At 37.5% G+C, this 24,658-nt stretch overlaps 1 non-coding gene across 1 annotated transcript; it reads left to right on the forward strand.

Annotated features, from left to right (window-relative positions):
- Positions 1–262: 262 nt before the first annotated feature.
- Positions 263–334, forward strand: trnap-ugg (transfer RNA proline (anticodon UGG)). Its single transcript has one exon. It is a non-coding gene; the product is annotated as a tRNA-Pro (tRNA).
- Positions 335–24,658: the final 24,324 nt, after the last annotated feature.

Here is a 24,658-nt window from a genome sequence, read left to right on the forward strand (position 1 = left end):
GAACAGAAATCTAAGACTACAGTAACAACCCTGTAAATGACATAATTTGGCCCAATGGCAAGAGCTGCTTACTTGGTTCACACTTAGCATCTGGATTCCAAAAAGGTTTGAATCCCACAGGAGCCCTCGCTTTATTGTTAACTTGACTTTGTGTAACTGAGTTCCTTTTACTCGGACCCCAGTCCATATGAACAAGAAGGTCATACAGTTACAGAGTACAGTGAACCTCCATTGGCACACATCAAGCTAACAGGGACAACCTGGCTCGTTGGTCTAGGCGTATGATTCTCGCTTTGGGTGCGAGAGGTCCCGGGTTCAAATCCCGGACGAGCCCTGGTTTTTCATGGAATAGAGTGGTTGGGATAAAACTAACGGAAACTTGCACTGCTGGCTTGGTTCTCGCTTGGAAGCTTGTTTCTCCAGAGGTCCAAGAAGGTTCAAATCCCACTGTAATTACCTCTGAAAATTAAAGCTCCAACCTGGAGCCTATCTCTGGAATACAGGGAGCGGGATGGAGAATGTCACACTTTGTCGAGACATGAACCTCTGAAATATTAATATAATAGAGTACAGAAAGACCTCAGAATATTGTCATTTTACTAACACCATTCATCATGTTCACTGTTATATTCATGTGTCTGTGGCTTTCATTAGGTAAGTTAACATTGATCTTTTCAGAAAGGAGGGTAAAAGGTAAAACCCTATGTCACCACGTCTGTCTGCTAAAGTTGATGATAAAACTAAACAAGTGGATCTGATCATCTCCTCTGCTGCTTTTAATGTTTGATAATATACAATTAGAAGGTAATTTATTCATAATCACACTCTCTGGTATCACCCAGATGAGGATGGGTTCACATTTGAGTCTTCCTCATATCGTCTCAGGGAGTTTTTTCTTGCCGCTGTTGCCTCAGAGTCGCTCATTAGGGGTAAAGTTAATTTTCAACTTTGTAATTTCTATTCTGAATTTCTGTTTTTCTGTAAAGCTGCATTGAGACAATGTCCATTGTTAAAAGTGCTGTACAAATAAAAATGAAGTGAAGTGAATTTAATTACCTTTTGGGAACAGACACAGCAAATTTACTTATGAGAGATTTTGTTTAAATCTGGATCAGTTTCCTATGATTTTCCACAGCAAATTATCATAATTATTTATAAATGTACAAATAATTTAAAAACCACACAAACAGATAAAGGCTTATAGTATTGTATAGATGATGAATCTTAAAATACAACACAGCCATATTAATGACTCTACACTACAACTGCATCACTTCCTGGGTGTGGCCTTCTAGAGACGTGTAAAGTTCAGCACATACAGCACTATTATACAGAATCCTCACAGAGCTGTGTTCAGAAATGGATCAACTATACAACTTACTGTACATAGTGAGATACATACCACTGATTCTCACTCTAGCTACAGGTAATTTATTTTCATTTGTTAATCAACTGTATTAATAATTACAATGGATTTATAATCAGTTACTTAATTATATTAATTAATACCCATGTTTGTATTAACCTAGTAATTTCTTCAATCAGTATTTGTTTTACAAAAAACTACTGATACACACTGATATATTTCTTTATGTTACTTACAGTTTTGCTGATAAAACTGGACCAACAGATGAAGATGCCAACATTGTCAAGAAAGAAACAGAGACTGTTACTCTGAAATGTTCATATGAGACATGTAGTGAAGACATTTATCTTTACTGGTACAAACAATATCCTAACAGCGCACCACAGTTTTTACTGTATAAAGGAGCATGGTCAGGACCTGATCAGAGAACTCTTGATGATCGTCAATTAGAGTTAAAAACAAGCAGAGACTCTACTGAACTTAATATCAGAGGACTAAAGCTCTCAGATTCTGCACTCTATCATTGTGCTCTTAGAGTAGAAGCACAGTGATACAGAGTCACTGAAAGGCTTTACAAAAACATCAGATAGCACATACACATACAAAAGGTTTCTAAAAACTACAGCAACTTTTTTATCAGTTAACCGCAGACATAAATAAAAAAATATGGCCACATGCAGTTGAAAGAAATAGTAAATGAAAACAAAGTGGGTTCAAATATGACAACTACACATTAATTACAATAAATTCACAAATCTAGATGTTTCAGGCTTAAAAAATATTTTACTGATGCTATCTGAGCCATTGGGTCACGTGTTGTTGCTGTCTATTTTTAATAAAACTTATTGACATTTTCTCTTGCATTTTCATTCATTATTTTTTTTGTTCATGTGTAATTATGCATGTACATCCTGGAAATGCGTGTTGCTTTGCAGGATGTGTGCTAAGGCAATGGCCTTTTACAAACAATCAGAGCAGATGTGGGTTTAATCATCCAGATTTATTCATATTAATTATCCAAATGTAGGGAAATGTGATCTGACTGAGTTTGTGGCATGTTTTTTGGTTTAAGATGAGGATTTTGAGTATTTCTGAAACTGTTCTGAACAGAATTTTTTGGATTTTGATACACAACAGTCTATAAATAACCCCTTTGTACAATCATGGTGAAGAGAGAAGCATCTATAACAATAAAAGATGTCCAATCTTGATGTGGATGAGCTACAGGACTTCAGGATTCTCTGCTGTCATTGAAGAGCAGGACTCTGAGGTTACACTGGAAACAGACTTACAGCAGAAGATTGGACAGTGACAGTATTCACAACTTCAGTTGAATACAAAACTGACAGATTCTAGCCTGAGCAACGACGTGCAGACTGCATTTATCAAAGGATCCTGAAAAACAGAAATCTCTAAACTATATAATTTATCTGTTTTTAAACAGCAAACAGATTATTTTTGGGTTAGATTTGTATCATTTTCACAGGAAATCCTTGGACAGTTTAATGTTTTTTGTATTTCTTTAAATATTTCATTATTTTCCTATTTATTTCTTATTTTTCTATACTACTTGCTATGCTCTTCATTGTATTATATTTCAGTGCACTGTTGTTGAGAAGAGCACCCACAGTTTCGTTGTACTCCTTATGTGCAATGACAATAAAATTTATTCTATTCTATTCTATTCTATTCTATTCTATTCTATTCTATTCTATTCTATTCTATTCAATATCAGCAAGCATGGCTTTGGTTGGAGCACAATTTCATTTCATTGTCTGTACTGCTTATCTGATCTATACTCGGGTCACGGGGAGCCTGTGCCTATCTCAGGCGTCATTGGGCATCAAGGCTGGATACACGCTGGACGGAGTGTTGGAGCACGATGTTATAGTTTATTAGAGGTTATAGGTTTTTATCAGAAATAAACAGAAATAAAGCCGATAGATAGTCGTGCAGTGTGAAAACAATGGTGACCCAAAAACTTTGAAAATCTTGCAGTGTGAACTCAGCAATAAGGCTTCGCACTCAACCACACACCCCTGAAGGTGTGGGTGAAGGAACAACCTTCTGCTGTCGTCGACCCAAAAGTTTGGCTGGCAGCAGCGGGATTCAAACCCCCGCCTCTGAAGAGACTGGAGCCTTCATCCAGCGCCTTGGACCGCTCAGCCACACTACCCATGCAATTGAGTGGTTGGGGGCTGTGGTCAAGGGAGGCCTGCCAGGTCGGGAAAGAGAGGCACTCTGGCAGGCGGTAGCAATGGTTGTACCACGCATGCTTCCATTACCAGACGTGATTCAAGATCCAAACCCAGGAAAGGTTTGGCAAAGTGGATTGACAGCCTTAGGCTCTTGTTGACAAGGTTTGCTGATATGAACTTGAATCCCAGTCTGTTGCAATCAAGGTGCACGATCAGTGCCGCTGTCTTCGGGACTGCGCACTGCATTGATCTGCACAGATCTCCAGTGGCGACCCGTCAGCCTTACAGCATCTGTGTCCAACCAACATGGAAATATAGCCCACGTTTGCGAAACCCTAGACCCAGGGCTAGCTTTTCTCACTCCCCTCTAGCGCAGTCTCACAGACCAGGTACGAAGCAGTCCGCATGAGGAGTTGTGGTAAAGAGGAGGTTAAAGGGCACACAAGCAACAAGGAAGGGATTCAAACCCACACGTGTAGAGCACAATGGATTAGCACTCCATCGCCTTAACCTCTCAGCCACCTCATCAGATACAGGTGTGGCACCCACGGCCAAATGTCCACAGAGACCGCGACAATTCTGTAGAGGAGCGCCGTAACCCAACACGTTTAAACAAGCCTGTTCCCAAAGCAACTGGAGCCCATCCCACGTGCATTAGCAGTCTGTTTCCTTAACCTCTTGGCATCCTAGGTCACCCACATGACCTTACACCTCAGTGCACCTGGCACTTGCACTCCATTGCCCAAACCTCTTGGGCACCACTTCTTATGTCGATTTTTTATTCTTGGTTGAATTGTTGTTTTGTTGGTAGCTCGTAACCATGGTAAAGGCACGACTGATGCGTCTCACACGCGGAAACCGTGTTTTGCGTACCGTTCTGTGGTTGTTTGGACTTGCTGTTTGAAAAAGCAAGGTGTGAAACAGAGCAGCGTCTCAAAGCCAGGCGTTGACACCAGTTGCCGAAACCTGGGAGCTATTTCAGCACCCGGGTCTGGGGGCTCCGGTATGGTGTGAGCGTGCTCGTGTTTTTTTGCAGCCAGGCAGCCAGCTGACGGCAACTCTTAAGCACATTTGCAGAAGGCACAGGAGCCACAACCCCTGTAAAGCCTTTGTGGTGCTAGAGCCCACAACCACTGCCTTGAAAAGGCTCAGATGGCAGCAGTGGGATTTGAACCCACTGGAGCCTAAATCCTAAATCCAGCGCCTTAGACCACTCGGCCACGCTACCCAAGGGCTCAGTACTTATAGACCTCTGTGGAGAGCACACTGACATACTGTCTGGGTGTGTGGTACACAGGCTGCACAGATGAGGACAGACAAACTGAGCAGAGGGTGAAAAACAGCTCAAAAAATCATCGGCTGCCCTCTGCCCTCCCTGGATGACATGTCCAGGTCCCGCTGCCTCAGCAAAATCAAGGCCTTCACAGGAGACTCCTCACATCCTGCTCATCACTTGTTTGACCTGTTGCCATCTGGGCGGCACTTCAGGTCAACAAAGTCTCACACCTGAGGTACTGAGATATTGAGAAGGGTTCAGTATTTATATTAACACATTTTTAAATATGTTTCTTTATTGACATGCACAACCAATTATTACAACATTATTACAACAATACTAATTCTAACAAAGTCCTGAATATGTACAATATGGCTATATTTGTGGACACCGAACCATCACACCAGTATGTGGGCATTCTCCAAACTGCTGCACAATTGTAGGATGTTTTTATATTCTTACAAAAACATGTTCCAGCTCAATGAAGATGTTTATTACAAGTTTGGTGTGGAATAAAATGAGTTACCTGCACACAGCCCTGAACTCAAACCCACTCAACATTTTTGGGATGAATTAGAATTCTGACTGCACCCCAAGCCACACATGCCTGATGTTTTAGGGCTGTATGGACACATGGACATACAGTATCTCACAAAGTGAGTACACCCCTCACATTTTTGTAAATATTTTATTATATCTTTTCATGTGACAACACTGAAGAAACGACACTCTGCTACAATGTAAAGTAGTGAGTGTACAGCCTGTATAACAGTGTAAATTTGCTGTCCCCTCAAAATAACAACACATAGCCATTAATGTCTAATCCGTTGGCAACAAAAGTGAATACACCCCTAAGTGGAAATGTCCAAATTGGGCCCAAAGTGTCAATATTTTGTGTGGCCACCATTATTTTCCAGCTTTGCCTTAACCCTCTTGGGCATGGAGTTCACCAGAGCTACAGGTTGCCATATATTTACAAAAATGTGAGGGGTGTACTCACTTTTGTGAGATACTGTATATTGCCACTTACTGAACAATCATCTAATTTTTAATATTATTAGTGTATATTTTGCAACAAGTTTGAAGTAATATCTAAATAAAGCTAGTCTAAGTAGATTGATTGATAATGTTAAATTGCCCCTACGTGTGAATGGGTGAGCAAATGGCTGTGTGTGTGTGTGTGTGTGTGAAAGAGAGAGAGAGAGAGAGAGAGAGAGAGAAAGAGAAACAATTATTTTTTTCAGTTATATTTCTGCACATATATAAATTTGGTAAGTTAAAAAACAATTTTTTTTGGTGTTAAGGTTTTTCTCTTCAGTGAACACAAGATGGCGCAGTCACTTATCGTATTGTGGGTTAAGTTCTAGAGACACTACCACACAACCTGCTCACATTCTCTGAGACATAGAGTATACTTGTTCTTCTATCATACATACTGCTGATATAATATCCTAACCCCTGTCCTGGTTACTCTTAGCGCCTAAGATAATTTCAGAGATACCATTCTGATTAAACAACACAACTGTCCACTTAACACTAAACTGTCATATGAATAAATAATCATCTAATGTCATTTCTCTGACAAGCAAAAGCACCTTCTGTGTCAGAAACACTGAAAACTGGAAACTTTTCTGTAAATCTGCCTTTACTCTACTTTCTTTTCTTCTGATGCTATCATGAGTACAGGAAAGTTTTATTTTTCAGATTTACAACAAAACTTGATTTCCTCCTTTCAGCATGTGTTTACTTAAATGTCCTCTGGACAGGTTTCCCATATGAGGCTGAATGTAAAGCCAGGATGTTTCAGTAAGAATCAACAATCTGACAACAACATTGGTGACACTGTCATGTGATGCTGTGGGGTGGAGCAATTTTGAAGCTTTATGGTGTTAACATATTAGATTACAGAAAGATCTCCACTATTTTCACTGAGCTAAGACCAGTCATCATGTTCACTGTTATATTCATGTATCTGTGGCTTTCACTAGGTGAGTTAACATTGACTTTTTGTTATTGCAGAAATATTAACTATATTATATTAAATATTAGTCTGTGTGGTGATGCAGTGTGAAAATGCAGAGTGTGACTTAAGTATTTCCTGTTTATTATTTAAAGTTTAAAAACATTATGTTCTCTTCTCTATAACAGGTGACTCCATGGCAGATTCAATAGGGCCAGATTTCCCTCATAAAGCTGTAGATGAAGGTGATGATGTTGTTCTGTCCTGCAAATACAACCCAAGCACAAGTTCAATAAACAACTACCTCCACTGGTACAGGCAATATTCAAAATCTACACCAGAGTTCCTTCTTATTGTTGACCAAAAAGGAGATCTAATTTCCAACACTGACCCAAGAATGTCTGCTAAAGTTGATGATAAAACTAAACAAGTGGATCTGATCATCTCCTCTGCTGCTGTATCAGACTCTGCTCTATACTACTGTGCTCTGCAGCCCACAGTGACAGGAAATCCAGCTGCACTGTACAAAAACTTTCACACAGTTTTGTTATATTGAAGGTAGATAAACTGCTTAAACTCAATAATTTACATTCCTTTAAATCAGGAACTCTGCTAGTTTTTGACTCTCACAATTTTCAAGTGAAATAAACTCACACAGCAGAATAAAATCATGAACAGGATATTATTGTACATCTCTCCACTATAGATAGTCTTTTTGGAGTCCTAATTTACTAAAAAAAAAATCAAATGTACATTAAATAATTGCTTAAATTGACTGTTGTTAGTTTTTAAATGCATTATCATAGTAAATATTTTACAGTATTTCATTACATACAACAGTCTGATCAGCATGATCATAAGATCAGCAAACTTCCATGTATTTATTTTATTTTGCTCTCTTTTGGTCATCATCATGAGGAGACTCTTGCAGAAGACTGAACAGGAGTTGTTTGTTCTCTGATATAACTGAGGATAGCTAGCGAGCAAGCTAACATTAGCTATGTCTGTTTATAACAGTAGCTTGCAGAGTCAAATGCTGCACTCATACAGTAGTTCAGAATTATGAACTAACAAAAACACAAAACCTCTTGTTACCTATACAGCCTGAATACAAGTATAGCTTTTCTATTCCAATTTCTACTCGAAATAAAATAGAAAAAACTTGGAAATGTCAGATATTGTGTCATTTTTTGTTAGATTCCTGAGACACAGCCCTGACCTCTAACTCCAAAAGATGTGTTTAATAGGTGAAGTCAGATGCAGTGGGTTGATCAGCAACAGTGGAATAGTTCTGTGTTGTATTAGTGACTCAGTTCACTGTCACTGATACTGTGAAGTGATGATCTGTGTAAAATTATGCTCCAACAGCATCACTTCCTGGGTGTGTCCTTCTAGAGACGTGTAAAGTTCAGCACATACAGCACTATTATACAGAATCCTCACAGAGCTGTGTTCAGAAATGGATAAACTATACAACATACTGTACATAGTGAGATACATACCACTGATTCTCACTCTAGTTACAGGTCATTTATTTTTATCAATTTATTAACAGACCTCATTATTACAATAATATTTAATTAATTAATTCAGTGCATTAATTAATGACCATGTTTTCTATTATTCATCTAGTCATTTATTGATTTTTTAAGTCAATATTTGGTTTAAAAAAACTATTCCACTAACATATTTTTTATATTCTTTTCACACCAGGCAGTTTTGCAAATAAAATTGGACCAACAGATGAAGATGCCAACATTGTCAGGAAAGAAACAGAGACTGTTACTCTGAAATGTTCATATGAGTCAAACAGTGAGACCATTTATCTTTACTGGTACAAACAATACCCTAACAGCGCACCACAGTATTTACTGTATAAAGGCGCCAGGTCATATAGTGCTGATGAGAGCACTCCTGATGATCATCGATTAGAGACAAAAACCAGCAGAGACTCTACTGAACTCACTATCAGAGGTCTAAAGCTCTCAGATTCTGCACTCTATCTTTGTGCTCTGCAGCACAGTGACACAGAGTCAGTGAAAGGCTTTACAAAAACAGTAAAATGGTACATATAAAGTTTCTAAAACCACAGAAGATGAAAGAGACTCAATTTAACAACTTGCTGGTAAACCTCAGCTACAAACAACATTTGTGAAAACATATGCAGCTGGAGGAAACAGCAAACAAAGAATACTGAGCGATTAACACAACTTCACATTAACCACATTAAATTTACAAATCTACATCTGCCAGGTGATATTTAACATATTTAATTTATAAAATATGTTCAGGAAAAAGGTACTGAAGCATCCAGGTCCTCACAACCAGACTGTGTAACAATTTCTTACCTCAAGCCATCAGACTCCTCAATACCCAGAGACTGGACTGACATACACACACACACACACACACACACACAAACACACACGCACAAACACACACACACACACACACAAGCACACACACACACACACACACACAAGCACACACACACAGACACACACAAAAAATTCCTCAAAATGTGCAGTTGTAACCTTTATTATCTCTAATATAAAGGTACAACAAAACTACAAAAACACACACAAAAGATCATGAAGTTGCATGTTCACCTCAAAAGCATATTTGAGTTATTATAAATCCAAGTATGAAAGATTGAGAACAGAAAATATAACTGCCAACACCGCTAAAAATGTGGAAGATAATTAGCACGCTGTCTATTAGCTTGATGCTAACATATAATGGGAATTGCCATAGACAAGTTAACAGAAATTAGCATTGGCATCACGACCAAATAACACGTAAAAACATGAGAGTGTAAATCAACTATTTACCTTTACAAACTCAACAATGAACTCAGGATGTTGTCATACTTTCAGGCATATGTTTTTACTCTTTAAAATAACTTTACAACTCTGTAGTTGTGTACTGCTGCCAGTTTATTGTGTCTGTAACTCTTCACTGTTCACATATATCACTCAGATTCCTAACTGCTCACACTATTTCACACAACAGAAAATGTCTGAGAACAGAAAATATCAAGAAATAGCAACACTTCCAATAATTCACAGTAAATACAATTATCTGGTTTCTACAAAGTGCAAATATTTGTCATCTATTTTCTAGCTCTTAGTAATCACACAAGCTGGCAAACTGTTAGATTATAACACATAGTGGGCAAGTGTTTCAATGCAAAGGAGTGTGGAGAGAGAGAGAGAGAGAGAGAGAGAGAGAGAGAATAGATTCTTACAACCACAGTTTTTGTTAACACAAAACAGGGACATAATTTCCACTGGGGAGAGAGGGGACATGTCCCCCCACTTTTCAAAACCCTGTTTGCACAGTCAGCGATGAAACACTAGAAGCAGCAACAGATGACTTTAATGTCATCATGGATGGAGAGAAAGAAAAGAGATGTGAGTTGTGGTTGATTCAGTAAATTAATCAGGATAATCATATTTTCATAAACATTCTGTGTAGCATAAAAACGAGTTGACTTTAAACCAGGCATTTTCTCTCAGCCATGTATGACAAGCAGACTCTGGATGCTAGTTTAATATATAGACATATGTATATGTTTGTGAGACTGTGTGAGAATCTTGCATCCTGTGTACAAAAAAGTAATGTATCTATTGTGTTATCAATTTCCCATCCTTTTGGATTACAGCAGTAACGAATTACAGATGTTTATTCCTACCCTGGTGTAATACAGTGTTGGAGGCATAAAAATGATTTACCTTAGGTATTGGTGCTGCACAGAAAATAAACACAAGGAATGTAAATATTTTAATTTATTCAATAACTAAGGGTGGTTGTTTATGCATGAAAGACAATTATTAAAGTAATCATCAACATCTTCATATCAGTACATATTAATTTTACTGCTGTCTATCTGCACCTGATATTACACAATAATGCTGTAACACACACAGTTCATAAAAGCTTTCTGCTTTTTCTATTCTAAACCCGAGGTTTGGTGGATGTGTCTCTGACAGACGTCCTGTTATAAACGTTTATTTAACAGAGGAAATCGAGTCTCACATTATTTACATTTTATTCACACACAAAACATTAATGATGAACATTTTTGACTTTATAAAATGATTTTCTCAAGTCTTGGTGTTCGGCCCCTATTAAACAATAAAGAAAGTAAGACATCTTTTTATATACACAGTTTAGTAGCCTACTATTCTTTTTAGCCGAATTTATCATTATAATCAATTTCCTGGATTTTGTATTACCATAGTCTCTAAATGTATGTAAATGCAGGAAATGGGATTCAAATCAACCCCCCCCCCCCCCCCCCACACACACACACACACTTCTCAAAACAAAGTTAAACCCTTGATGCAAAAACATTTCTACTGATTTATATAAACAGTATACAGTATAGAACAGTTATCATGAATATGCATAAATACAAGTAGGTGGAGCTAGAGGTGGAGATGTACATCAAATAGTAACACTGACATTCATTTCTAAAGCTAGAGGTTTGAACTAAACACTCAGGAAAACAATGTTGTTCCTCTTCGTGATGTTTTTCACTCTTGCTGATGTTGGTAAGTCATATACACTGCACACAAAATATTATTTTTTCTAATTAAGAAGATACAATTTTTCATGTGAAATGTGTCATTTATGATTAAAATATCACAATATTGTTGTAATGTTTTATAGCAGAGGCTGCTGACAATAACATTAAACCAGATCAAACCAATGTATTTTCAATGGAAGGCAGCAACATCTCACTGTCCTGCACATATACTGGATCAGTTAACAGTCTCCACTGGTATCGACAAAAACCTGGATCAAGACCTGAGTTTCTGCTGCTGATTGATGAAAGCGGTAAACATGTCACTGAGGCTCAACCACCTCATCCACGATTGTCCATAAAACAAAATATAACGAATAAGAAAGTGGATCTGATCATCTCCTCTGCTGCTGTATCAGACTCTGCTCTATACTACTGTGCTCTGGAGCCCACAGTGACAGGAAATCCAGCTGCACTGTACAAAAACTTTCACACAGTTTTATTATATTGAAAGAAGTTTTGCCAATGCTTTAGAGAAAGTTACATGCCCTTTTGGGGGATTCTCTCTTTCTCTCTACTGATCAGGGTCATGGTTGATATGGAGTCCGTCCCACACATGAGGTAGGAAACACCCTGAATGGGATGTCAGTCCTTTGCAGAGCTCCATACACAAACCCTTTCACATACTTATTTACACATAGTGAATTTATTAGTAAATTTATTACTGTCATGTTTTTTGGAGGTGATGCAAAACTGCACACAAACTGACAGTAACCTGAACTCATCATTAAACTGGGGATCCTGAAGCTGTGATGCAGCAACACTACCTGCTGTGTCACTGTGCTATCACACTGTTAAAATCCTTCTGCTTAAAGTGTTTTCTTGTAGTGTGGTGTTGTGTCATTGTTATAATAAAGAAAGATTTCTACCCTCATGGTACAATTCCATATTGACTGATAACAAGTGCACTAAAGACAAGGCTCAGGTCAATCCTCATAGCAGAATTCCATAATGCCAGTGGACTCATGATCCTCTCTGTTCTGTCTGGAGTAATTACACTGCAGATGTCTTGTAAATGAAATTTAAATATAAGGTATATTTATATATTTATATATCATTTTATATTATATATTAAATTATTAATCCAGAGCATATGTGTGGCTCTCAGGGAAAACATGACAGATATCCCTTTGGCTGAATTCTGGGGTTTATTTTAAGTATTATGTATTTTGACAGCCCAACTTTAACAAGCCATAAACATATTTCACCAAGCAATATTTAAATCTTTTATTTACTTTATAATCTTGCATAGGCTGTTGTCACTGAACCTTTCATACTACAAAATTGTAATTGCATGTGATAAGTTTATTGGTGTAATAGGGGTGTGTTCACTACATGCTCACTAACAGATAATGTTCACACACTACACTATCTTTTACCTGCTGAAGTGTGTCTGACCTTTAAATCCCTTTTTTTCATGAAAATGTGTGTGTGTGTGACAGAGAGAGAGAGAGAGAGAGAGAGAGAGAGAGAGAGAGAGAGAGATTTTAAATTGCTAAATTAAAAAACTATTTATTAATGTGTTGTGTTTTTCTCTTCAGTGAACACAAGATGGCGCAGTCACTTATCTTATTGTGGGTCTAGAACTAGAGCACCACACAACCTGCTCACATTCTCTGAGATGATGGAAGCTACTTTTCACAGTAAAACCTTTGTGACATAGAGTATACTTGTTCTTCTATCATACATACTGCTGATATAATATCCTAACCCCTGCCCTGGTTACTCTTAGTGCCTAAGCTAATTTCAGAGAAGAAATACTAAACTGTTATAAGAACAAATACAGTAAAAAGTTTTATTTGTCATATTTAACTATTGCAGCTGAGCATTAACTTAAGCTTCATTAAGCCTTAATAATCAACAATCAGTCATGTGATGCTGTGGGGTGGAGCAATTTTAAAGCTTTATGGTGTTAACATATTAATCTAGCCATGGGGGTCACAGTCCAGTGACTTCTGTGCCGGTCCCGGATAAATAAAGAGGGTTGCATCAGGAAGGGCATCCGGCGTAAAACATTGCCAAATTTAATCATGAGAATCGTCAGATGTAATAAATGAGGATATGAAGCTAGTGGGTGCAATTGTTGAAGATGCAAAAGATAGGGATAGGTGGACAGAGATGATTCGCTGTGGCGACCCCTGAAGGGAAAGTTTCTAATCTTTACAAGTTTTTGGTTTCCACGGTTCTTGGGTATGAATTGTAAACTGATCAATCTGTCTGAATATCATAAAAACTTTGCTGAAGCACAAATCTTCTTTAAAACACAGCATGAATCATATCTTCAAGTATGCTGATGACAATACAGTGTTGAGTCTCATCAGCAAAATATTGAGTTTACATACAGAGAGAAGGTGGAGGAGTGCGAGGACAAGTGTAGAAGGATTAATCCATAGGGGGAACTCTTAATTTCCTGCAGACATATATGAGAGAAAACATAAAAAAGAAATAAAAAGCATCCTGTGCAGCTGTACCATTGTTTAATATGAAAAGAGTATTCTGTCTCAGAGCACAAGACACTACAACAGATGAAACAGATGAGGTGAAAAACACAAAAAACTTCATCACTCTTACTTCAATCAAGGATCCTTACCAGAAAGTGTACAATAAATACAGTTTAAAATAATAATGTCCGTGCATCGAGCCACTAGCTTTGTTTGTTTATTGATTTAATGTTTTCAACTATCTAACTGAGTATTAAACTTTTACTCACCGTGTTTGTGCTTTCTTGGGAAATGTCCGTCATGTTCGGACACGTGCTTTTACGGTCATGTGACCTGAATATATTTGCATACATAATGGTGGTTGGGCGGGGTATTCAAATAAATGAGCTTGTTTCATGTTTGTGTTATTGTTTTATATTGAAATGTCTCAAAAAGACTTTTTATGTCCTGACACTTACATCTGACTATAAAAAATCAACAATTAACATATAATTTTTTTCAGTGGGAGTACATATATTACTTTAAAGGTCCTGCTCATGGCTTGAACCCCATTCTGCCATTCAACAAACCAGCAACCTTTAACTACTTGAACCACCACAGCTGACAGAGTCCTTTCAACATACAACAGACTTCTGTACAGGATCACAACACAAAGGAAAGAAACCAGTGTCAGAAGTGGGATTTGAACCCACACCTCCAGGGGAGACTGCAACCTAAATGGAGTTCAGTTCTGAGTGAATGAGCATTTATTAGGCTGCAGCTACAGGTCAGGGTTGAGTGTGTTTGTATGTGATCATATATTGTCTGATAGATTTAAATTTACATCTTCCAGCAGTATCCATAACCACAGGTAATGAGGTAATAAATAAAATAAGCTACAAATATAACAAAAATACAAAATACCTGAATTTAAGGGTACAAAATATAACAAATATATAACAAAATATAAAAAAACCTATAATAAAATAAATATAACAAAAAATACTTAATACAGAGATTTAAAGGTATATGAGATAAGTATTGTGGAAAAACATGATTCTGAAAGTACAGACATAATGAGGTAATGTACAAAAACTGGGTATGTGCAAAAACAGCATGTTTATGAGTCCTGTGCAAATCTATCTATCTATCTATCTATCTATCTATCTATCTATCTATCTATCTATCTATCTATCTATCTATCTATCTATCTATCTATCTATCTATCTATCTATCTATCTATCTATCTATCTATCTATCTGCAGATGTTAAAGGACGCCAGCCTTCTAAGGAAGTCCAGGCGGCTCTGTCCTCTCCTGCACAGAGTGTCTGTGTTGGCAGTCCAGTCCATTTGATCATCCAGCTGTACTCCAAGGTATTTGTAGGTCTTGACAAACTCCACACAGTCACCGTTGATGGTCACAGGCTCCGGTTGAGGCCTGGGCCTCCTGAAGTCCACCACCATCTCCATGGTCTTTGTTGTGTTGAGGTGCAGATGGTTACAGTCACACCATGCAACGAAGTCCTGTATCAGTTTTCTGTCCTCCTCCTCCTCATAGCAAGGTTGGGGATTTTTCAGGGTGGATCTGGGGCTTGGTTCCACAAGGTTTAAAGCTGTAGTTTTTTTCATTCTAGGCTGTGCTAATGGTGTAGTAGATGAGTGAAATATTACATTGCAGTATGTAGTAAATATGAATAAATATGAGTGGGCAGAGCTACATTTGGAGACATCTGAGATCCTACATACACAGTGCTAGACCTATATGTAGAATTTGCAGTTATTACATACAATATCATTAAAAATATTTGACTTATATTTGTAATATATTTGTCTCCAGCAAGGACAAGCACATTACAGCTGCATTGAAAAAAATGGGCTCTGGACAGATTCTCTTATCATAGGATAAGGTAAATACTCCACCCTTTCTTTATAAACACAGTTTCATGTTTAAATGACCAATCAGCAGATATGAGATCAAGTCAACTAGTTTTACACAGCAGTTTTATTAAGCAATGAGTTAAATGACAATAAAGAATAATAGATAACAGAATGAAAAGAGCCTGGTTTGTTCCTCACATAATAAAATACCACCTCATGAAAATGTAATCCTATTTAATAAACATGCTTTCAAATACCTTATTGTCCAGACACCACTTATAAAATATAAAAAATAATAAAATCAACTACTTACTCATTTTAATTATTAGTAATTTTTTCCTGCTGTCAGTTTTTGTTTGTTTATTATGTAATCAGCTTCAGCACAGTTTCCCAAACAAGGCTTAATGTAAAGCCAGGATGTTTCACTGTCATCAACACTGGAGACACTGTCATGTGATGCTGGGGGGTGGAGCTTCCTGAACATTTATCATGGTAATATATTAGAGTACAGAAAGAGCTTTTTCATTCAGCTAAAACCAGTCATCATGTTCACTGTTATATTCATGTGTCTGTGGCTTTCACTAGGTGAGTTAACACCTTTTGTTAGTTTAGATATTATGTATTCTTTATTAATTGTCTGGTGTTATAGAAAGCATGATTTCTGTGTGTAATTCTGGCTTGATTGTGTAAAACTTTATGTTCTCTTCTCTATGACAGGTGACTCCATGGCAGATTCAGTAAAGCCACTTTCCACTCAGAAAGTTGTAGATGAAGGTGATGATGTTTCTCTGTCCTGTGAATATGAAACAAGTGCTCCAGGATTCTCTCTGCACTGGTACAGACAATATCCAAAATCTAAACCTCGGTTCCTTCTTTATATTTACCAATATGGAGATCTAAGTGCTAACATTCCCCCAAGAATGAATGCTACACTTAAAGATAAGAAAGTGGATCTGATCATCTCCTCTGCTGCTGTATCAGACTCTGCACTATATTACTGTGCTCTGGCGCCCACAGTGACAGGAAATCCAGCTGCACTGTACAAAAACTCTGACACAGTTTTCTTTCTCTCTCAAAATGTATATTTTTTAATTTAGTTTATATTACTGGTAAATGTTGTATTATTTAGAGACAGCTCATTTCTTGATGGGATGCCAGTCTTTCACAGTGCATCATGCACACACATTCACACTCTCCTTCAATCTTAGGAGCAATTTCTAATTAAATTAGAAGTGCACTAAAGACAAGCTATGGCTCCACATATATAACATTGAACTATATATAGCATCTAGGATAATTCACTCAGACCAGTGATGAGGTAATGAGGAAATCTCCAGAACTAAGGAATGAGTTTGAGGCTTTGCAGGATATAAGAATTAGACCTCTCATGCTTTGTTGCTTCTATTGGGATGGAGTATATCTGTGTAATTTAACACTGCAGTGTTTTGTCAATTCATTTTATATGTTGTGTGTACTTTAATCTGTTTGTGTTAAAGCATTACACAGGAAACCTGCACTTCACATAGAATTATCTCTTCAGATGGTATAACCACTACAGACCAATTCCTGGTATTTTTACACAAGTGACTAGAACTGCCTTTATTTATTAGTGCATCATTTTTTTTTCTCTTGTGCACAGTGTTCAGTTTGAGTTAGAGAGACTCTAGCAAAAGTTTGGAAAAAGAAGAAAGTGTGAAGCAAAGACAGAATTATCTCTTAAATCTTCTGAATGGTTTAAAATATTCTGCTGTGATTTATGATCAGGCGTTTAAGCGAATTCATCTAAAGGGAATTTTGTGTGTTTAATCCCCTGATAGGACAGAAAGTATATCATGTGAATTGATAGATTTCTGAAACAATCAATACAGTTTAGTTATTGAGGTTTATCACTGTTTTCAACAACTCTTTAAAACAATAACATGCCCAAATACAAACTCAGCAACATTTCATATAGAAATACATTGGGAATTATAAATCCATCACACTACCCAGTGCTGTAAATGCAATTTAAATATATGATCTAATATAAAATAATACAAATACAGAAGATCTGGATGACGTGGATGACCAGAAAAAAAATGAACCATGTCAAGCATGTCATATAAACATACATACATATATGAATATGTCTAGGGATGTAGTTTCTTTACAGTTTATACGATTCATTGTAACAAATGTTTATTCATCTATTCAGACAGTCATTATACATGTACACACAACTGCATGTTACTTTGCTGCATTTAAGCTAAGACAATGTCCTGATAATATTTGACCTGATTATAATACTAGTACTCATGCTTTACTGACAACATATTTTCATCCGCTAACATTTTTAAGCTGCAGTTGCAGGACAGTAAGCAGCTGCTTATATTGTTTATGAAACAATAAAACAATTTATTGAAACAAAAGCTAACAACAGTGGTGGGTATACCACAACAAAAAATGTCAATGTCTCAATAATTTGTCATGTGCCCTTGACCATCAATTACAGCTTGACAACGAAGTCTCATGCTGTTCACGAGTCGACTTCTTGTCTGCTGAGGCATGGCATTCCACTCTTCTTGAAGGGCGGCCCTCAGGTCATTGAGGTTCTGGGGTGCAGGGTTATGAGCCTCTACATGGTGACTCAGATGATCCCATAGGTTTTCTATGGGATTCAGGTCTGGAGAAAGTGCAGGCCACTCCATTTGAGGTACACCGAGCCTCCAGCAGTAGTTTCCTAATGATGCGACCTCGATGAGCTGGAGCATTGTCATCCATGAAGATGAAATTAGGCCTGTGTTGTTCATGCAGGGGCACAATGACTGAATTAATGATGTTATTCATTTAGTATTGGCTTGTCACTGTACCATTCACAAGATGTAGGGCAGTTCTGTATTGAGTAGACACACCTGCCCAGACTGTAACACCACCACAACAGTGGCTGATGCATAGCGCTCTCCTTGAAGTATCCAACATCATTGGCAGCCATCATTTCTGCTCAACGTGAATTGACTTTCATCAGAGAACAGCACTGAGGCCCACTGGTCCCTCGTCCAGCATAAATGCTTCCTGGCCCATGAAAGACGATGACGCCTGTGCCTGGTGGTCTGGTCAGGTACCCTTGCAGGTCGTCTAGCACGCAGACCACGCTGATGTAAACGGTTTTGAATGGTCTGATGCGACACATGGGTGTCTCTCACCTCCCTTAAATGTGCCTGGAGTTGAGTGGCATTCATCATCTGGTTCTGCAGGACACTGTTCACAATGAAGTGGTCATCAACGTGTGGGATGTGGCCAAAGGACGTCCACTTCTATGCCTTTCTGTGACTCTTCCAGTCTCTCTGTATCTCTGTCGCAACCCGCTGATGACACTCTGTGACACTCTAAGCTCAGTGGCCACTTCCCTCTGAGAACATCCTGTTTGAAGCCTCACAATGGTGAGGTACTGTTGATCAATTGTTAGGTGTGGTCTTGGTCTCATGATGTCAAAATGTGAACAGCATGATGAAGAGGACTGTTTAAATACCAATTCTAATTGAACCAGAAAATTTATTGGTCGATTCATGGATCAAACACCAGTTGTGAATTTTGCCATTAAGCACCTTGTTAGAGAACAGCAAGTTCTGCAAAAAGTACTGAAACACTGAACAGTTGGACATGTGCATTCAAAACTGTAGAGAAGGTCAAATTAAGTTCACCTGTAAAGGTTATAGTGCATTTTAGGTGCATCCTGAAATTTCACCCGGAAACTGTATATCCTTAATTTTTTGTGAGTAGAGTATATGAGCCCTTGTGTGCCTGCCTTTGCCAGTCATTGTTTGTTTGTTTGTTTTATCATGTTTCCACGTTTGCTGGTCCGTATGATGGACCGTTCATGGTTTGTTTAGTTTTGTTTTCTGTTTTGTTTAGTCCTGTCTCCCCCCTGTGAATAAAACGGTGCTTTGTTTAATCCTGCACATGGGTCTGCTTTTCATGGTGTGCGGGGGCATGTGGTGTCCACAGAGATCCAGGTTCGAGCCCTGTTGGTAGGCGGGGCACACGGATGTTACAGGTAGGTCATTTATATTATTCATTATTTTATTTTCATATTAAATAAAATGTTTCTTTGCAACAGTGAATGTAGATATATATCTCTCATTTATATAAGAGAGCTCTGTACTGACAAAACAATGTTACTTATCCACCCTGTTATACCAGCTATTATTAATATCAATAAATCTATATTAACATGACGTACTAATTTCTATTTGAATGTTTTGAAGTGATTCATATTGTATGTGTATATTCATGTGTAAACAAGATTCAGACAAATTCATCTGAAATGCATTTAAATACAGACAAATATTTTAATAAGAGAAGCTCTGAAGAAGCATACTACAGAATACATGAGCAAAGAATTGTGTTTGATAGAGAAAATGTATTCAGTCATAGCTTTATTAACTGCTGTTTATATTCTTATTGTATTATCTGACTGCAAATGAAAGACAAAAGAACAATAATTCCCGACTGTGGTTATTCAGTTATAGTGGAATAATGTTGTATTGTGATGGTGACAGTTCACTGATACTGTGTGAAGTGGTGATCTGTATACAGTTACAGCACAACAGTGTCACTTCCTGGGTGTGTCCTTCTAGAGACGTGTAAAGTTCAGCACATACAGCACTATTACACAGAATCCTCACAGAGCTGTGTTCAGAAATGGATCAACTATACAACTTACTGTACATAGTGAGATACATACCACTGATTCTCACTCTAGTTACAGGTAATTTTCATCAGTTCATCAATTAATTAATGGAATTAACTAATATTCATAGAATTAATTCATTTATTTTTAATGTCAGTGTTTTTGGTGTTACACAAAAAACATTTTTAGAATGTTTCGATATTTATCTTATATCTTTATTAATCATTTTTCAATACAACAGGCAGTTTTGCTGATAAAATTTGGCCGAAGGACAAAGATGTCAACATTGTGGGGAAGGAAACAGACCCTGTTACTCTGAGATGTTCATATGAATCAAGCAGTGGTAGCATTCTGCTTTACTGGTACAGACAATACCCTAACAGCGCACCACAGTTTTTACTGTATAAAGGTGCAAAGTCAGCAAGTTCAGAGCAGTACAACCCCTCTGGCTCTCGATTCAATGCAGAAACATCCCCAGACTCTACTGAACTTACTATCAAACATCTGCAGATCTCAGATTCTGCACTCTATCACTGTGCTCTTACAGTAGTAGCAAAGTGATACAGAGTCACTGAGAGACTGTACAAAAACCTATGAAATAATTCATTTGAAGTTCAACGTTTAATATCAAAGATACGTCCTTTAGCAACTTATCAGTTAACCACAGACACAAAAGACATTTGTGGAAACATATGCAGCTGAAGAAAGAGAATAAAATAAAGAGGCACTGTGTCACTTGTTGCTGGTGTGTACTGTTTAAAATTTAATTCATTGTACTTTGCTGCAGTTTTTCCCCATGATTAATTCGAATGAATTTTCATTCATGTATATGTACAAACACAAATTAGGATTTGTCATGTATTCTAAGAGGCACAATATTGTACAACTTGTTTGGGGATTCACAACATACAGAAGTGTCTAATTTAAGAGGTGTAGTATAATCTAGGGAAGGAGAATAATATTTTCAAAGGTGTCCCAAAGTAACATTGTCAACCTTGCAGAAAATATCCCAATGGCATTTTCCCCCATTGTTCTCTTAAAGGTTTTGTGGAGGACAGGGGAGTCAGGGAATCAAACCTGAGGTAAATTTTATGCAATGTGCTTGATGATGATGATACTTATGTATTTTTATTTAAAAAAAGCACTTGTCTGGTGCCTCCATTGTCTTGGACTTCCAAATGTCATCAAAATGCAGACAAAAGCCATAAATATCATTAAAATAAGTTCAGGTGCTCTAACTGGCAGACTGTTACAGATTTGCAGTTGCAGGTCACCATGTCAACATGACAGATGAAGAATATCACACACTTACACACTATACTACACACTTATACTGATCAATGCGTACTGTATCAGTGGCCGAGCAGAAGATACTGAATCAGAAGCAGTAGGTACTGATAAAATCATTGAAAAGTAAGGAACAGGTGTGCAGCGGTGGGGCGGTAGGGTGCATACAACGTTAACAAAAACACATGGGAACATAATTAAACCCTGCCAGACCACCCTCTGGTGTCCTGGCAGGGAAATGTCCAGCAGTCCATGACAGTAAATGCAGTCAGTCTGCCTAAAGATGTCTAAAAACTGGTTATGCTGCATTTCTCATTCTATAAATGTCACTTTGTTCAGTTTAATTATGTCTGTGATGGACCTGTATTGCCAGAGAGAAGAGCTTACACACTCTGTACAGATGGCAGTAGATAAAGTTTAAAAATGTTTTACTGACCTAAACAGAAGATGGGAAATTTTGCCAACAGAACATAATTCCCAGGCTGTAACACAAACATGTTAATATGACTAATTACAATATGTATTTTCATGTGTATCATTACATGAATTCCACAATGGGTTCATTCACTGATCTTCCTAAATAAAGGCTCCAGAATCATGGACACACTAGGCATAAGGAGGGAATACACCAGTGGTGGGTCATAAGTGTCAGCAAGGCCTTCTCTGCTGGCCTAAACAGCAGTGATCTGAATCACTGACTTGCATTTTAATATATTTAATATATTTTTCCATGAATGTGTATTAAATTATTCACAGTTGTCTATTCTCTAAACTTCATAGCTTTTCTCTTGGTTGCGCTGCTTCCAGTAGTGTATATTTATGATAAGAGTATTTATCCAATCATATTTCAGCCAGTGGCTGACATCATGTGTTGCCAGGGTGAAAGAAATCTGCCTTAAGGCCTTCAGAATCAATAGTGCAGGCGCCCATAGCTTAAAATAAATGGCAATGAAACTGTTAAATTAACCAATCAGATTTCGAGTTGGTGTCATTGGGTCCATCTAGCAGGCATACGATTATGTCAGCAATTTCCCGTCCTTTGATTGGATAATCAGAGAATATATACTTTGCTATTTAACGGTTGATTAGTATCTATTGCCGTGGCGTCATAATGATGGTATAGAGGTGGATTAATTCAGGAAGGACACCAGTGAAGGCCTAGGTGTGAAATTCACAGCCCACCACTGGAATACACCATATCACAGGTGTGGAAAAAGTACTGAGATTGTACATGTACATGAAGCTTTGCACATTGTCACTATTTGTGTAAGTATTTTTATTTCTACTGAAACCAGTGCTACTTAATGAAAAGAAATTAATTTGTATTTAGTTAATGTTGACTATTTTCATGAAATGAACTAAGTTCCTGCCACTTAATATTGGCTTCCTTTCATTCCTTTCTGTTCTTTGGGCACATCCCCAAGAACACTGCTTGTTGATGTCTCCTTTCCAACAGAATGGAGTTAGTGAAATTATTACAATAGTCGTCAACTGAAAAGTGATGAGCCCTTCCTATATTGTTAACATGTTACATGGAATAGACTGAGTGGGACAAAACTAATGGAAACTTGGAGTGCCGGCTGCTTGGTTCTCATTTGGAAGCTTGTTTCTTGAGAGGTCCAAGGAGGTGCAAATCCCATGGTGTATTTCACCAAATAACCTCTGAAAATCAAAGCTCCAACCTTGAGCCTATCCCAGGAATGCTGGGAGTAGGGTGGGTCCTTGGATTGAAGCCTCTTACAGGACACCATGCTAAAACACTCATTCACACCTAGGGGCAATCTAGATAAATCAGCTATTGGCATGTCTTGTGGCCATGGAGAGAGCATCCAAAACTCCACATAGTGAGTAATCTGTGGCTCAGAATCAAAGCAGGGATGCTGAAGCTATGTCAAGGTGCTACTTATCTACTTGACTAACTAGCTGCTGTAGCTCACTAGTGTGTGTATTATTTTACGCAAATTTTAACAAAATATAGATGATTCAGAACTTAGCCAACTGCTTGCTATCGGGTTGCAGACGTAATCTGGTGACTTCACACGACTTCATGTCACAGCTAAACAGCACAGCAGGACCTTCATCAAACTGAACAAAAGAGACATGCTTTTAATTGGACCAAAGTCTGCAGTGAATTGTCGTATTGCATGCCTCTAAAATGTGCACATAATAAAAAATACCAGCATAAATGTATGCCAAAAATGATTCACTGTAAAAAAAAATGATTAGAATGTGGAGCAGGTAAGCAAAGGTTCACTAGTGATAGAGATTAAGGAGCACATTAATGCTAGTCTGTTTATGACAGAGGATGTAAGACTTGTTCAAATTTAGATGGTGTTCATACCTTCAGAAACAAATGGGACTCATTTTGTCAAGTATTTGTTTACACCAGCATAGTGAATCATTTTATATGGGTGTGTTAGGGAGGCTCATTCAGGGTAGATACTGACGTCTGGCTTTAGGCACAAACAGATAACTATGGCGTTAACGACACTGTGTAGCATGTAGCATTACAGAATAATTAAAATTAATCTGAATATATGATTGAATGCAGTTACTATACTACAGAAACAATATGCAAACAATTAGTAAAGAGATTCTCATTCTAGTGAACTGCTTAATATTATCACTAAATCTATCAAAATTTAGCCTTAACAGACTTAAACAAGCAATAAAATATATTATGAACATTCACTGCTTGTTGTTTAAACAATGGATTTAGCACATATAATGCCAGAACTGACAAAATATTATTACTAAGTAAAAGTGGGTGGAGCTAGATGTGGTAAGATACAGTTTAGAAAGTTTCATAGAGATCCTGCCATTTATACCTACTGCAAGAGAGACACAACAGTCATGTTACTCTTCTTTATTTTCATAGTTGTTAAAAACATCGGTAAGTCATTTATATTATACACAAACTTTAGGTGAATGCTGGAAATGAGCTGATACTTAAACATGATTAATTAACTTACACAATGAAAGTAGAAATGTTTATGTTGTTGTAATGTTTTACAG

This window comes from Hemibagrus wyckioides, unplaced genomic scaffold (assembly GCF_019097595.1).
Source record: "Hemibagrus wyckioides isolate EC202008001 unplaced genomic scaffold, SWU_Hwy_1.0 Contig13, whole genome shotgun sequence".
NCBI lineage: Eukaryota > Metazoa > Chordata > Actinopteri > Siluriformes > Bagridae > Hemibagrus > Hemibagrus wyckioides.